General features: G+C 42.3%; 1 protein-coding gene across 1 annotated transcript in view; it reads right to left on the bottom strand.

Moving 5' to 3' along the window:
* Positions 1–16,586, bottom strand: part of SHANK2 (SH3 and multiple ankyrin repeat domains 2) — a 271,596-nt gene extending 255,010 nt beyond the window's left edge. Inside the window, exons 1-2 of the mRNA XM_031061167.1 lie at positions 16,499–16,586; positions 4,608–4,677 (exon numbers count right to left, since the gene is read on the bottom strand). The gene's annotated coding sequence lies outside the window, so the exon portion shown is untranslated. The remainder of the gene's footprint in view (positions 1–4,607; positions 4,678–16,498) is intronic.
* Between the last annotated feature and the right edge of the window lie 1,094 nt (positions 16,587–17,680).

The raw sequence follows: 17,680 nt of genomic DNA, 5'->3' as shown, positions 1-17,680 counted from the left end.
ATAGTCTCATTGTTTGCTTTAGTTTAATCAATGGAATAACATGCCAGTTTAAAAAAAAAGCAAAACTTCAAATAGATGCTCTGTGTTTCTTATAAAAAGATGAGTTATCTTTGGTTGAGAGCAGGCACAACAAATAAAATCAAATACCCTTTCTCCTTGTGTATGCTGGGGGCTTTTTTCTCATTTAATTTCAACAAATTCATTTCTATTTCAACTCAGCAGGCAACACCCGTTGAGGTTTGCAAGTGTTTGCAGGTGGGATTTGGGGGCACAGAGCTCAGACTCTCCAGGTCTGCAGTTCCAGGCCAGTCCTCTGCCAAAGAGCCTGCAGGGGGAGATTTTCCCTGACCTCCCCAGCAGCTTCATTTCTTTCCTTAATCCAGTGGGAAGCAACAAACCAACGGTGACCCACAAAAGGGAGGAGGAGGAGGAGGAACAGGGCAGGTGAGCAGCTCTTGGTGTAGCCAAGCACCAGGGCAGGCACAGCCACGTGCCCTGTCCTCAGCATCCCTCTGCCCATCTGTGTCTGTCTGCAGCAAATATCCCTGGTTCCCAGGGACAGATGGTCTCCAGGCTTCCCTTAACTGCAGAAAAACTTCCCTGACTTCTTCCTTTTTCAGAGGTAATTTTGGAAAAGGAGCTCTGCTGCCCTTAGCTGCATCTTCCCCAGCTATTTTCCAGCCCAAGCTAAGCATATTTTGGGCTTTAATATATACTCCAGTCTGTGCTCATGGCACAACCAAGGACATTATTTAGGGTTGTGCAGGTGAAGGATGATGATGACAGAGTGGAGAAAATATTTGCAGGCTTAGAAAGGTTAAATGATCTGCCAAACTGACCCAGGCGGCACAGTGACTCCATAGAATAACTGAGAAATAAATTATTTTCTTGACCTTTGAGATTTTTTGATTCAATTCATTATACAGATAAGAAACACATTTGTACCAAATTATAGCCAGCCAAAAATTATGCAATCAACCCAATTAAACTGATTAAAAGAGCCAGTTTCCTCACGGACTACCAAGGTTTAATTATTACCTTCAGTACACAGCTTGAGAAATAAAATATCATTTCTTAGGCAAGAAGAAAACAGAATGAGACCCATGTTTGTGACCATTAGGCAAAAGAAGGGAAACAAACAATAGAAATAATGTTATTGTGTGAAACTACAGATTCATAAACTCTTCCAGCTTTTGCTATTTAAATGCCAGGTTTAGTTTGGAATTTAATATTAAAAATAAATAGCATGCTAAATCACCCTGGGTTATCTGCTCACAATACCTTTAATTTAGAGGCAGCTTAGGATAACAACAAGGCTGTTTTTCTGAAGTAGCCCTCTCTCAACGCAGAACCAAAATAAAATCAGCCTCCCTGAACACAACGACCTGGATTCTTCGCTGTGCCTTAGACTCAGAGAATCACCAAGTCACAGGGGTCTCTTGAGGTCTTTATTTCAACCTCTTGCCCAGAGCAGCTCCAGCAATGAGACCTGCTTGGGCTGCCCATGCTTTTATCCAGGCCTGCTGGAAAGTCTCCCTGAAGCCAGCTCTTTTCTTGTCTCTTTTACCTGTCCCTCTCCTTGCAGGACAATACTCCAGCTCCCCTTTTTCTTGGTGGCCCTCCACAGAACCTGCTCCAGTTTTTCCATATCTTTCCTGTACTGTGGTTGGTCCAAAACTGGACACAAGGTGCAAGATGTGGTCAGCAGAGTGCCAAGTCACAGCTGGCACCATAAGTTTTCTGGTGGCTGTGTAACTTGGTTTATAATGGAGATTCAAGCAAATTTCAGCATCACCTAAATTTCTGGACTCATTTATACCCCTTTACAGTGATTTCTTACAAAGTGTTTTTTCTACCTGTCTGTGTAGGTCTCTAATTCAGTCCCAGGTAACATAAGGCCTCAAACGAGACTGTTGGAGAACCAGAAATACTTTAAACAGATTTATTTCTAATTGACTAGATTTCATGTTGATTGTACTCCTGGAAGTCCTGATTAAGCGAATTCATTACCATTTATAATTTCTTGACAGCACACTTTGGAGATTCCAGCCATGGAAATTATCACAGTCTAATCAAGACATGCAAACTGAATATAAAAGCACTTACAAAAAAAAAAAAAAAAAACTTGATTGAATCAGGATAGAAAATAATCCCAATAAGAAAATCAGGATCATTTGCACTCCAGGCATACTACTATCAGTTTCTGCCATGGAGAAAGTATTTAGGAAAAGATTTTAATAGATGTTCCAAAGGAGCAGCTGCTGAGAGAGGATTTGACAGAACTTTTCTGAAGGACACCCACGTGTGACCATGACTTCCTAGGAATGACAGGCAGTGATGCCCAGGAACACTGAGCTTGGAAGAGCTCCTGGGTTTCTATAAAATTTGGGGCTGGGGTGACCCTGTGAGAGGCACCTCTCACTTTGCTGCCCCAGTGCCTCCAGGTGGGAACAGCTGTGATGCAAAGCTCATCTCCTGATGCTGCTGCTGCCAGAGCTACCTGTGCCTGCACCTGTTCAGAGGGAAGGAACAGCACCCAGGCAGCTCTGCTTTCCCTGTTATGCAGCTGAGCAGAGAAGGCAATAACAAAGTCCATCATGTGAACCAAACCCTTCAGGACAGACCTATCCATGAGATTTACAAAACCCTCTCTCTGCTTTGCCATTTGCAGGAATGAAGGAGGCAGAGCTGGCATGAGAAAAGCCCTTTTCAGCATTCACATAGAACTAGAAATACTCTTTTTCCACACTTTCAAAGAAAAGAAGCATTTAAAAAGATTTGCTATTAGGTTTTGTGTCTGCTTAATGTTCTCCTACATCTTTTATATAGCCTCCCTCACAGCTGGTTTTGGAGGATTTTTTTCCACATTTGCCAGCACTAGTTGCCTCACCTCGAAAGTTTTATGCAGCTCTTAATAAATCCAAACTTCTCCTCTTGGTTTTTCAGTCACACGTGGAGAGTGCCAGTTCTACATATTAGCTGAATTTTCTTACATGCTTCCTAAAGGGGGCTTATATAAAAGGAGAGTGACTTTTCCCACAGGCAGATAATGTCAGGACAAGGAGGAATGGTTTTAAACTGAAAGACAGGAGATTTAGAACAGGAAGAAATTCTTTACTCAGGAGCTGGTGAGGCCCTGGCACAGGGTGTCCAGAGCAGCTGTGGCTACCCCTGGATCCCTGGAAGTGTCCAAGGCCAGGTTGTACAGGGCTTGGAGCAGCCTGGGATAGTGAAAGGTATCCCTGCAAGCTTAAACACTTCAGCCAATAGAACACAGTTATTCCCATCAACTCAACACATTGTCAAACACAACACAAAACCCGAATTTGCACAACTGTTTCTGCACCCCTCTCTTTAGATTGGTGCGCTTATCTTTGATAGTGGCCCTACCACAGAAGCAAACAGTCAATTATTAAATGCCCTGATAAGCTAGAAATTCATTAGGCTGAGCTTTGAGGCACACACATTTTTAAATCTCCTTTTTCCATTTTTACATGCTAGTGATCCAAATTATAATACTTCATGTCACTCCGAATTTTACAGCAACCCACCTGACACATTCTACATAATTTTTGTATTTTCATTCTCCTTCCAGTGCTCATCCAAAGGCACTGTTAGGACTCACTATCCAGTCCTTGATCTGGGTTCATAAATGCACATTGACACAGACACCTGCAGCAGCCAGTGCAAGAAAAGGCACCTTCAGTTCCTCTTAACACAGAGAAAATGACTTTTTTAGTTTTCAGATCATACAGAAGCATCATGCTTCACCAAAAGGAAACCTGAGTTTCAATCAGTGTCCTTTTTGTTCTAGCTTTCTGATCTCTGAATTTCATGTTTCAATTTATGTTGTAATGAATGAAATGAAAGCCAAAAAAGTGATGTTACTTCAAGAAATTGTTCACATAAGAAGTTCTCAGTCGTCTCCAGAGTGCTGCCAAAACTTTTTGGACTGTGTTTTGAAAGAATCAGAATAGCAAAGATAAAGACATTTATAACAAATGTAAGGACTTGAAGTCTTTATTAATAGGAAAGACTGAAAATGCAACATTTAGGTAAGGTAAGAGAGATAAAAGAAATACGATTTTGCTGTATCACAAGAGGCTCAAGTCCATCAGTTCTCACCTAACTGTACAAAATCCAAGAAATTCTCCATCCAATCCTAACATCAGCTGCAAATTTGCAGGGACTTCATTGATAAATTGCTCCTAGATGAAAACGGGGGGCATGTCATGTCTAACACAAGAAGTATGATAACTTCATCTACCTGCGAGTTCATATTTCGGGTACTTTGGGGAGGAGGAAGATAAAAGTCAACAAGACCTCTCAGCCATCTTCACTCCAGGCTGCAGTTCAACTGCAAATTCCTCTGCTCTGAGATCATTCTTGTAACCCACCCACCACCATAAAGCAGAAGGAGGAACAATTTCATTTCTGGAGATCAAGAAAGTTTTGGAAGCATTTTTGACCACTTGTTTGTTGAAAAACTCACCTTTGCAGCATCTAGCACAACCCATGGGTGAGGTCCTGGGCTGTAACTGCAGCTTTGCCCACCTGACACAAGTAATTCAAACATTTTGTCTTCAGAATCAGCTTGGCATACTTACCTGTCAACACAGGTGACAGCAACAGTGACAAGATGATCATCAGAATCTAGTTCTCTTTCATCTCAGATTCCTGAACAAAACACAGAAAGATATAAAGATTTATAGCTGAAGAAAGAAATTAAGTGACCTAATAGCCACCTTATTTAAATGTTATAAAGCAGAAATGCTCAAGGAGATTTTCTTTTTCCACGAAGGAGATTTTGATAGGAAAAGGAGAGAGGAATTTTACTACATTGTAAATTTCCAAAGTATTCCTCATGCTGTAATATAAATATTATGCATAGTTTTGCAGGGGCAGAGCCTGCCATGGTTTCACTCACTCCAGAGTGCTTCTGGCTCATGAAGTCAGCACTGAGACAAAAATAGTCTCTTCTGGTTATTAAGAAAGACATTTCAGGCCAGATCTGACAGAAGGTGAAAGGTGCTGCTCTGCTGTTCCCCACAAACATCTTCCTTGATTTAAGTCTTGCCAAAGCTCTGAGGATCCCAGGAATGTGCATCTGCTGAACAGCCCAAGTACAAGCAGCAAAATGCTTGGTTTTACCTCCCCAGGCCCACCTGAGATCCTGAAATTTGGGTCTGCTGTCTGCAGGGGATTCCCCAAATCAGAAACATGTGCTGAGCATCCCAGTCCAGTTCTGGACACAGCATGCATCCAGCTGTGCTCCCAGGTGTGCATGACTGCCTTCATTGATGGTTAGAAGCTCGTGCTGAACAAAATTCTTTCCTGTTAACATATTTTCCTCTTTTTACTGATCTAAATGGAAGGGGAAATCCAGGTATTCCCATTGCAACAGGAAGTTTGACTAACTCTATTTTTTGCTGTACTCTGCTGTATGGTTCTCCATCAGAAAATACTGCTGAATTATTATACTTTCAGTGTATTTAAGCCCATTGTTTTAAATATAGACTTTGACACAGTTCACTAAAAACAAACATTCCTATCTAAAATGTTCTGAGTAGGAAGAAAATACTTGCATATCTTTCTCCAGCACCTGTGTGATTCTGCTCTTTCAGCAGCAACAAAAGGAACTATTAAAGGACATTTCCCACACTGAATTACTGTATTTTGTACCAGTGTCAGCTGTGTTTGAGATTAAGCCTGGTAGGTTTTGCATTTTTAGGGTGGGAGATAAAAATGTGATTTCCATGACCACTGGGGCTACAGGAAAGGCTGGTAAAAAAGTTCAGCAGCTGTTTCTCACAAGGCAAAAACAAGACAAGGAAAGAAGTCAGCAGTTTGAAAAGAAACCAAAATAAACTGACCTAACCAGTTTCTTAATCTGAGATGGGATAAACTGCTTCAACTTTTGAACTCTCTCATTTATGCACACCAGCTTTAGTTTATAAATGGATCCAGAGAGAGGAAGAATAACCTGGGATTGCATATATCAGAGAGAAAACTTTCCAAAACTTCTCTCAAATGCTGACACATCAGCTCAACATATTCCAAGATCAGGCTCTGTTGCCTTTAGGAAAGATTTACATCTGGTTAGACTGAATAAAGGTAAGAGCACAGCAACAGCTTGCACTTGATTGTGGAAGAGAGGAGAATGCCAGAAGCTGGTTCTGTGCGGAGGCCAAACTCTTCCTACCCAGCAGCATGGTTCCACTTTGCATTTTGGATGCTGACTTGTTTTTCCCTGTGCTGTCCAGAGCTAACCCTAAGGATAAGCAAATCAACTTGTAAACCCATGGCTTGCCAAGAGATGGGGAAACTCTTTAAATGAGAGTATTTATATACTGCAAATTCACAGGAAAATGAAAATAAATTGTGCCAATGCTGACTTCTTAATGAGACTGGATATATTACACAATGGAGAAAGGCACTGACACTGGAAGAGAGAGCAACTGTCCTCTCTGCTATTTCTGCAATAGGATTCCCTTAACACTCACTGGTAGACAAAAACCAGGTCCCCTCCCAGATCCTGCTTTTTCCTCTCCTCAAGCACAGGATCAGTGGAGCAGAAGCTCCTCTTTGTCTCAGAACCTCCAATGCATCCCTAAATAAATCTGTGCTGTGAAAGCCTCATTACTGCACGTCCCCAGCACTTCCCCCTGCAGGAGGTTTGCCTTCCAGACATCACTTCCATGTGTGGCTGGGCAAGACAGCAGGGCCATGCACAGACTCATCCCCCTGGAAAAACACCAACCATGACAGGCAAGGTGCTTTTCCCTCTGTAAGAGCTCCAGGGGGGGTCTCTTCTGCACCTAACCACCCATTTCCAACATGTTTGTAGGAATGTAACACCTTCAGGGGTTTCTGATCCTTTAAAAACTTTGGCTGAAGTTGAGCAGTAAATTCCAGAGCCATTGGAAAGTGGCAGGAGATGGATAAGGAAGGGCAGAAAGGCTGACAGCACAGTCACACAAGCCATTTTCCTGATCAAATCCATCTCTAAAATGCCAGGGTGACTCCAAGCCACCCCAAACAAACAGTGCAGTTTGATTTCCACTTGACTCAGTGCTGCACAGTGAAGGGATGTGACATTTTTGCAGAGTGCACTGTAGCAGTGGTAACTCGGTTCAGGGAGCAGCAGAGCTGCAGCCATGCAGTATTTATAGGCCTTCTCCTCAGCTCCTTCTCCCTGCTCTTTCCCCCCAGGCAAATCAGCTGGGATGTTGCCTCCCAAGCCCAGCTGCTGCCACTGCTGGAGGAAAGCCCTTGCTGTGCTGCAGAGGGAACACTCCCAAAAGATCTGACACAGGGCAAACCTTCCCCCAGGTCTGGCAAAACAAAAAAACATTCCAAAAATTGTGTCAATTTTAGCAAGCAGAATGAAAACATCAAGATTTTCCCATTCCTTTTTTCACAGTTTACAGAATTTCCAAGCAGGAAGGTAACCTTGTTTGGGGGTGTTTCTCTAGGCCCAGGTGCACACCCAGGAAAGTAAAAGTTACTAACCAAAAATAAATTCAACTACAAGCATGCATTTCTTCTGGCTCACACAAACAAGTCCACAGAAATTATACAACCCCATCAGCAATCTTGAGTGGGTATTTCTGTCCAATTTCTTAATTCTCTTCCAATGCCAGAGAATTCCCAGGTTCTGTTTCTGAGCTGGCTCCCAGCTGACCAGCCAGCTTATCTGCACAGATGCCTGCACAACCACAGAGAAACAGCCATCCCTGTTAATTTATGAGGATGGCACAGAAAAGGGATACAATGAAACACTCAAAAATGAAGCACTTGGGAGCATTCAGTGACAGGATGAGCATGCCTAAATTAATACAACTTCAAATGACACTTCATTCATTTAACCCTGACTTTTCTGAACACAAACACTCACAGCATCCTGTTCTCTCTGTTGTCAGGTACATAAAAATGTCATCCACCTTGAAGACCCTTTTAGTGGCACACAGGCTCATGTTTTTCCTAGCAGCCTCTGAAATCAAAGGTCATTTATACCTGATGTCTGGGAATGTGAACACCAGTAAAGTTCATTTGACTACAGAACACTTGACACGACCCATTTTAGTTAAAAACCTGCTAAAGCAGGCCAGCTATGCTGCATGGAAGTCCTGGCTGCTGCTTTAACAGAAAACTCATGGAATTTATAGGGAGCTGAGGGTACTTTGCACTGTCAGGCTGCAGGCAGTCCATTAGTTTAGCAATTTTCAGAGACACCCAGCTGTCTTTAGCACTAACAGACCCAAAGTCACACACACTGAATTCCCCACTTTCCCCCCCAGGTTAAACTGAGACCTCAAATACTGAGGGAAGCAGTAAGAGCAAGGTTTGTGTCTCCAGCACATGATGGATTCAAATCCTGCCTGGGAGAGATGTAATAACTAAACCTGATTTGATTCCAGCTCTGCAAAGAAGAAGGCAATGAGCTGAAAAATGAGTGTAGCAAGGGAAGAGCTACCTGAGATTTTGGGAGGCTACTCTCAGCTAATCCTGCCATTATGTAAAGCCAGTGCAAATAAAACCTGAGTCGGGTGGAAATGTGAACAGAATCAGGAAAACTATTCAAGGAAGTGGAAAAATTGTCATTTTCTTCATCAGGAGACACCATATTTGGGCACATATTTAAAATTCTGAACAGAATCCCACATGGACTTTTTCAGAACTAAATATGAAGCCTACAGCTGCTCAAACACTTGCTGGAATGAACTCACATATTTGTGTCTCTCTTCGGTGTTTTTTCTATGCTCCACTAATCTTTTTTTCCTCAGCAGCCTAAACATAATGGCCTAAATGCTTGTATAGTGTATGGCAGCAAAGAATGATCTTCAGAAACACCAGATGCTTTGTGCCTTCAGATTATTCACTGTTTATAGCAGCAAGTTCAGGACAGCAGCAAAAAACTAAGTATCAAAATGGAATTCCTGTCTAAATGCCAACAATATAAACATGCACTGCTAACTCCATATATATTAAAGAACCTCACAGATATTACTTCTTTGAAGGCACCTAAAGCCACAACATGTAAAGAATAATATAGTTCCAGATAAGTCTAGCACCAGATCCTGCATTTTGGCTGTTGGATCAGAGTAGGTGAAAAAACCATTTCTGATATGGAAAGAAAAATCCCTCCTTCCTATGCTTATCTAAACATAAAATGGCAATATATTTAAAGGAGTAGGGACTACTGCAAATTATCAGCAATCAGTGATGAAATAAAAATGTGCCCTCAGTTGATGGTTCATAATTATTTCATTTCCCAAATACTGATATTTCAGAAAAAAATCCCTGATAACTACTAAATAATAATATAAGCTCTCCAAAGAGCCTGAAGGTGCTCACCTTGGATGTAATTTTTCATGTAGCTCCTCAGCTCTGTCCAACTCAATGAATCCAATCCTAAATTTTGCACTGAACATTTTCTGGTCTTTTATTCTATGAGATAGTGGAGAACTTTGAAATTCAGATACACAGGAAAACTTGTACCCATTTCCTACCTACGCTGAAAGTGGATGCTGAGCCTTGGCTCAAAGGAAAACCTGCTGATTGTATGTATCAAAAAAGGCAGGCTGGTGTCTTTTTAGACTTCAGCACCTTCCAAGGGTTGTAAATGTTAACAACTGATGACCAAAAAGAAAAAAATACTTCCACAAAGTGAATGAAACCCACAGGTTCTGATTACCTAAAAGGGTGAAACAGCCTGAATTCAGTCCCAGTAGCAGAATTCTGTGTTTGCTGTGTTTTTAGCAGTCCAGATGGCTCTGTTTTATTTACATGTCCCATCTAAACAATCACTGCTGCATTGTGGCAACACTTGTCACTACTGTTACAACAGGAGGGAGATCTCTCCCCTCAGCTATAAATCACAATTCACCGAGGGCAGCTGCAGCCTTTGCTTCTTTATCATCCCCTTCAAGACAGGAATTCCAGTGAAAGATGGGAATCTATTAACTTTGCTGGCTGAGCTATGCTAAGTGGAAAGAGATGAAAGATGGAGTAATGAGAGGGAGAGAGCCCAGCATCGTGACTGACCTGAGCAAGGACAGCCCTGGTGTCCCTCTCACAAATGAATTATTCAGCTCCCAGGTCTTGCTGCAACTCCACTGAAACACACAGGTCAACCCAGCCCCATCCTGTTCAGTTTCTTGGCAACACATTCAGGTTGGTGAAAGTGGACAGGACTGCTCATTTCAGGGGTATTGGGTTAAAAAACTGTTTGTGTCACTAGCAGTACTTAAGTGAAAGAGAAATGCAAGCTAAAGTGCAATACACTGCATTTCAAAGTGCAATATTTTGAATAATTTTCAAATAAGTACGTCAATCTCTCTGGGAAGATTAAACCGTTCTTACTAAAACTACTATGGCAGTCATGTCAGTAATAAAGAAAACATCTGTGCTAATCTAAAATTTGGTGAAGGTCTAGCAAGGAAACCACCACGTACATAACAAGCCACAAAGATTAAGAGCTGCAGCCGTGTGATCTCAAGAAATTCATCAGGGCTAATTAAGCTGATGGTGCATGAGCTCTCCACGGAGAAAATTACAAGCAAAACAAGTAAAAAAAAAGGGAAAGCCACAAACATCCTAAAAATTGTGTAGGTTACTTGTCAAAATACAGCTTGGTCAGTTTCTCCAGATCAACAAGATCTGAACATGGACCCCCTTATCGAGTCCAAGTGGAAATAGGATTCTCTTCTTTCCCTCAGGAGCACAAATAGCAACAACCAAGGTTCAAGGAAACTGGAAGCACAACAAATGGAATAACACAAAGGGCTCCACAACTCAGAAATTCATAAGCATTTTGGACAGCCACATGCAAGCAATGCATTAAAATAACAATCTTGGTTTAAAACAACCAGGTACAAATGTTGAGTCTCCTTAACAACCCAGGGAAGCCAGTGCTCCCAGGCAAACACATCCCTGATAAAGGGATGGGAGAAAAGAGAATAAAACTGACAGATGTACACAAATCTCAATGGAGAGCTCAAGCTGGACCAATAAAACCCATGCCAATCAAGCAAATTATGCAACACTTATTTACTTTTGCTGAAAACACACTGAAATGCTCATTACAGGAGAATTACAGCTGGAAAAGAAACCCCCAGGAAGGCAGCTCCTGACATTTGATGTATAGAACACTTGACTCCAGCTGCCTCCAGTGGAGCAGCCTTGAGACACGCCTGTGTCACACCAAGTGCCCCTCACTGGGCACATCATCCTCCTGGGAGTGTCACCCAGGCTGCTGTGACATCCCAACTGCTGGGAGATGAGCTTGGCACCAGTTTGTCAGCCCTGCCCCGAGGCTCTGGGCGCTGAATTGAAGGTCTGCTGCCCTGGGCTCCGGGGAGAAGTGAAGAACACTGCCCCTTCTCTGAATCCCCACAGAGTGGAAGTTCATTTTCCAATATCAGCAGAGCATCTAAGCCACAGATACAAACTCCTTGCTCACATAACATAGTGCAGCAGAGTTCTGCCAGGCATCCATTTATTTGTTTGGATTTTCCAGTAAGGATCTATTGCACAGAACACCACCTATTCTTCCCACAGAGGGTTTATTTAGCCTTGGATCCCCACTCACTGTATCAATGTAATTTAAGGTCTTCCATTTGCACAAACTTGGCACTGCCTAAAGTACACAAAGTGTAAACACAAAGTACATTTTTCTCTCACTTTCAAACATGGGTCACTCTGTCTTTAGTCATGTGTTTCTTCTATTCAGTTTGTTCCCTGCCCTGGTACAGGTTAGTCAGTCTTGCCCTTGTGACTTAGTTTTGTTATCCACAATGTTGTTTGTTTAACCCCATAAAAACTATGAAACAATATAATAATAAGAAAATTGATGCCCCAAAAGTAAGGTAGTAAAGAAGTCACACACACCTGTAAAAAGTCACTCAGCTATTACAGAGCAGCTATACAAACTGCTGCTTGGAGATTGCTGTATTGAGAACTGACCTTCCATGATGAAAAAATAGATGTTAATACACCCCTAAGCAATATATGATCATGCAGCCTGCAAAGTGAATTCAAATATTCAATATACATGGGGCAGTAGCAGCCTCTGAGTGATCATTACCTTGAGAAACAGAGTGGTTTCATTCAAATGCAACCTCAGAGAGAAACAGCCCTTCCCTTCCTCAGCCAGAAAAGACAAGGTGTGTGTCTGTCAGGAACAAAGCAAAACTAATGTGCACCGTGTCACCCTGACCTGAGACACAATCACAAGGTGCACCGCAGGAAAAAAAGGGAGAAAGTCCCTGCAAGACTTCAAAGAGCACAACTGTGTGTGTGAAATACATAAACACTCATTCGCCAAAAGATGTATAAGGCTTTTATTAAGCAATTCTTTAATCTCCAGGTGACAGAGAATGCTCTCCTGGTTATGTGAAAGAAAGAAAGAACAGCAGGGAGCACAGAATAGCTGCAAAAGACATTATTGGCAATAATCCAGAGTAAGATCTGAGCAGCCTGATCATCCTGGGGGATTCCTGGGAGTGCTCTTCCTCCAAAGAACAGCTCTGGGTCCTACAGGGAAGAAACCAGCAGCTGTCTGTGGAGCTGCAGCAAATAGCAAAACTGACATTGCTGTCTGAGCCTTTCCTGCTCAACTTTTAACAAGCTTTGTGAGAAATCTGAAGGGAGGAGAGAAGCTGGCAACAGGGAGCAGCAGGAGAGAGATGACTGGGCAAGGAAAAGGCAATTTGAATAGGACGTTGATTAACATGAAGCATCATATGAAGTGAATTGGGCAAAACCAATTCCAAACACACAGCATTGGAAATGGAGCTGATTATTCCCAACTCAGAAAGACAGTGTTGTGCAAGTGTCAGTTGTCTATGCTGCATTCACAGGAAAAACTGGGATACTGGGGAAGAAATAAAGAACAAAGTCAAAGACATTAAGTCATAATATAAATAGGTGAAACTCAGGCCCTGACCCTACTCTTCTCCTATCTGGACAGAAGAGTGGTGTGAGTAGCTGCATGCCCAGAGCACCACTGCTCCTACCAGCCATACCCTTATATTTTTCCTATTGGCATCAGGAACATGATGGCATTACCAGCCCCAGACAAACTGGGAGATCCTTCAGAGGACAAATCACACGAGCACCCCGTGTGCCTCATTAATGCTGCTAAACACAATAGGAAGCAACCTGAAACAAGTGCCATCACTTAGCGCAAACCGGATCAGCTGTTAATAGCCTATTAGCAGCACAATTAGCAAATTGGATATTCCTGCTCATTATCCATCCTTCTATTTGCAAACAATATTTTGAACAGATTAGAACACAGTCTTATCAGTAGAAGTCCCCACTGAGAAGTAATACTTTCAATTAAGAGCTTACCAAGTTTCCCCATAATGCACTGAGGTTAATTTTTGGACTTCTAGAAGCTCTGAAAACCTGGCATCCATCAAGATATCACAACATATGTCACAGTCGAGATGGCCACAATACACCAAGTATCACCATACCATTTCAGAAGGCTTTAAGCATCTACCCAACCAGAGTAACACCTCACCACATCAGAAGGCTTCAGGCACCTGCCCATCCAGACAAACACCCTAACACCTCAGAGGGCTACAGGTATCTGCCCTTCTTGTTCTCCAGCCCAGCCTTTTATCCCCTCCTGTTGATGCACTGCACCTGTGTGCCCTCTGCTCCCTCTGGGGGTTGCTCAGTGCCCCTGGGCACTCCCTGGCTCGTTGCTGTCAATGCTGCTCACCTGCTGCTCACAGCTGTGCCCACTGGGGATGAGGCTCAGCCCAGCCCCACTCCCAGTTACCACAAACTGTGTGCCTACAATTGAGAGATCATTTCATAAGAGAAAATTTTAAAAAATCAATTTCTTTTCCCCAAATAAAACCCAATTCCTAAGAGCCTCACAATACCATTTGTGCTGGCAGTGCTTTGTTGCCAGCTTTGCTGAGGTTTTTTTCCCACAGTGAGCAGAGAAGAGCAAGGCTGAGGAGGACACACTCCCTAGTTCAGCAGCACTCGGGTGCAGAGGTCTGGGCTTACCCCAGTCCTGCTCAGACAGCAGCAGTGAGAATCTCTTTGTGCTGTTCCAAGAGGACCCTTACCCTTATTAAAACCTTTGTCTTTGTAGTCACATTCTGCAAAGCCCACACAGTACAACATCCACCATGCAAAAATGGTTTATCCATTCTAAACCAAAGAATGGTTTATCCATTCTAAACCAAATTTTAAACCCAAATTTCAACTACAAATTCCAGCTTACATCTCTCATGGCGCAGAGCTCAATGAACAATGGTTCCCAACTTAATCCACCACCTTCATGATATTCCAGCATATTTGCCCTATATAGGGCAAATATGATTTTAATGCAAAAGTCTTAATAAGTCAAATAAGACTTTAAGGAAAGTCTTTCCTTAAGCATCAGCTACTCATCCAATATAGACTTTAAAAAATTAAAAAACCAAACAATTTTCACTCATATTGACTGCACTTTATAAACTGCTTTATACACAGCAGTTAAAGTGGGTTGGGGTTTTTTCCTTGGGACAAAGTGCAGGTCAACGCTGTGGATGTGACAAACTAAAGCCTAACTTAAATTTTTTTTTTGCCATAATGAAATTTATCATAAATAGTTACTTACTTAGAGATTACAATAGAATAGACTGTTTGCAAAAAAAAAAAAAAGGAAGGAAAAAAAGAAAAATTTAAAAAATCCAGATTTCAAACTGAAAAGCTAAAACTACCACGTAGGTCAAGCAGGTTTTTAATCTTAATTTTAAAGAGACAAAGTAATTTTCAAAGCAGAAGTTGACAGACTGGAAAGAAGCTGAAATACCGAACAGCAATTTCATAAACAATTATACTCAGCTGTAGCCAAGTGCTAAGAGGGCTAGGAAGGAAACAAATAAAAACAGCAATTGCAGCAACATTGCAGAGCAAGGCTTGGGTTAATGATTACACTGATATGGAGTATAAATTACGAAAAGTTTTTATTTAGATTATACTTCACAGGACCATTTCACACTTCCAGCTGACCAGTAAGGAAATGCTGATATCTGAAGATCTCAGTAGGATATTATTTTCAGTTTAAGTTAAAAATTATAGCCTTTTAATATCAATAAATATCAATTAAATGAATATACTGTTACACGTCATTTTGTACTACACAATATCTGCCACACTGAATAGAAGTCACAAGCATAAGCAAACTGTACCCAAAAAATTCAACATGCATTTTCTCCTAAACAGGTATTACTGAGAGAGACAAAGTGCTGCATTCAGCATAATTTTCACAGTGTTTTGTCCCATCTGGTTTGACAAGTAAGGAAACCTTGCAAAAAAGGGAGCAATACATAATTTGATGAGTTTAATTTCGTGAAGTTTTGTACTCTCTTTGTCAATCTGAAGTCTCATGGGAGGAAAGTTTCAGAGTCATCCTCAAAGTTTTAGCCCAGCTTTGTTGACAAAAGAGAAAGTCGTATCAAACAGGTGGATTACACAGGAGAGAAAATTTCAAGGAAATGTTTAAGTTTTGAGTTAAGCTTTGAAAAAGGCTCCTTTTTCTCTTTTGTGCTTTGAAACATAAGAAGGTGTTTATTTTGGGAACTCATTAAAAATGAAGATCATGTCCTCTATAGAAGGGGAAATGCAAAAGCCACCAGTCACCAACACTGTGATACACAAACATTTGGAACCTGGAAAACAAAGCAGAGCCCATGGGATGATCCAGCTCCATGGGATATCAGGCACTGCACAGACATCACACAGCTGTGTGGGAAATATCACTCTCCTCAGGAGAAAAACAGGGAATACTGTGTCATTGGGATAGCATAGGGAGGGAACAGAAAAAAGAAGAAGAGAAAAGCAAAATACTGCCTTGGACTGTTTTTTTGTGATATGAATCTTTTACGGACCTTGACATATTTTCTTCCATGTGGCATTTAAGGGCAGCTTTCTGCATTAACACTTGCAGTTTTGAAGTCTGAATATTGGCATAAATAACCAACTCCAGCAGAGCTGCTGACACCAGCTGAGGACCTCCAAGTAGGGAAAATAAACACTTTTGTTTCTCAAAAGTTTTCCCTGGGTTCTGAAGTATAAAAGTTTCACTTGGCTTTATCCTGCACGTTCAGTTTCCTTTACTGACCAGCAAAGTGGCATTCACAGTGACACACTTTTCAGACCTGACTCTACAAGTGCAAAGGCCAGAGGAAAAAAAGCAGAATTTGGCAGAAGTTAAGCTGCTTCATGATAACATTTTCAGATATTCATTTAGGGTGATCTTTACTATCAGGTAAATGCTATGCTGACGGCAAAGTGGTGCATGTTTGCCCTCTATAACACATGAAAAATGGTGAGCTCAGTTCAGTTTTGCAGAAAACAGGGAAAAACCAGCACCCACACGTGTGAGACAAGTCCTGTGGGGTGAGAGGCCAGGAGGGACATGCAGTGCTGACCCTGAAATGGCTTTTCCCCCAGGGAGAAGCCTCTGAGCCCCCTGTGACCTCACCTCTGTACCCACGAGCAGAGCTGTTCCAAAGGCACCCACGAGGACAAGCCTGCTCCTCTGTCCTGGTGGGATGGCTCCAGTGGGGACAGAATGGATCCAAGGGGATGGAACAGGGCTGGAAGCAAAGAGCAGGGAAAGCATTACATTTCTGTGAACTGCTGACTTCCCAAGCAGCTTTCAGGCCTATTTCAGAGAGATGATGATGGCAAGAACAGCAGCTCCATTCCTTCCCTCAGGAACCCATAGCTGGCACATCCTGCTTGTCCTAATAGAAATTACATCCTTATAACCTGCAGCAGACAGGAAGACAAGCCTATCTACCAAAAAACTGCCATTCCACTTGAAACTTTTCATCTTTACCAGGTCTGACCCAAAGACAGTAACAAGGGTAGGTGAGCAGCAGTATTAGGAATGAGTATCATCTTGCTTATGTTTTTCAGGCTGTAGCATGCTTCAGAAAACCCTACCCCAGTATTCCTGGAGAAGACAGAAATTGTCCAGTCCACTGCACTGATGGCAGCATCATTAAAGCAATGCACAGAAACAAAACTCATAGCAAGTGCTACACCCAGTCCTGTCCTAGGAGAATGTTGTCTAATTGGATAGAGATCATCTCAGAAGCCAGGATGTTTTCCTACAGGCAGGGTCCTTTAGAGTGTGCTCCAGAAGCTGCTGTCAGGAGCAATGGCCACAGACATCAACACACGCCAGGCTAAATTAAGGGGTGGAACTGCTGAGCTTGCTCCAGCAATGCCACGCTCTGGGGGCTCCGAGGGGAAAGCAGCTGGCCTGAAAGTCCTGCTGGAGGATTTCCACAGGCCACTCACCTGCTGGGTTTAAATTTACTCTCTCTGGAAGTATCTAAGCTGTAAGGACGTGCCCTGGGGTAATCCAGAGGCTGGCAAGTGGGACAGGTTTTAATACACTTCATTTTCTATCAGATCTGGGGAGGAGGTGACCAGCAGGGCCAGCTGTCCCACTCTTCCCCATCTGCAGCGTGGGAGTGGGAAAGACTTAGGTGGGAATGTTCTGTGGTGGAGGAACTCAGCGCACTGGATTTTGATGAATTGGAAAACATCTCCATGTGTGACAGTAAAACATTTGAAAATAGCAGGGAGATGGAAAAGTGTTGGTACATACAAATTTGAATCCAAATGTGACTTAAGCAAAACTCAGCATGGT

The sequence above is a fragment of the Geospiza fortis genome, unplaced genomic scaffold (genome assembly GCF_000277835.1).
Source record: "Geospiza fortis unplaced genomic scaffold, GeoFor_1.0 scaffold590, whole genome shotgun sequence".
In the NCBI taxonomy this organism is placed as follows: domain Eukaryota; kingdom Metazoa; phylum Chordata; class Aves; order Passeriformes; family Thraupidae; genus Geospiza; species Geospiza fortis.
This window is presented reverse-complemented; position numbering and strand designations above follow the sequence as displayed.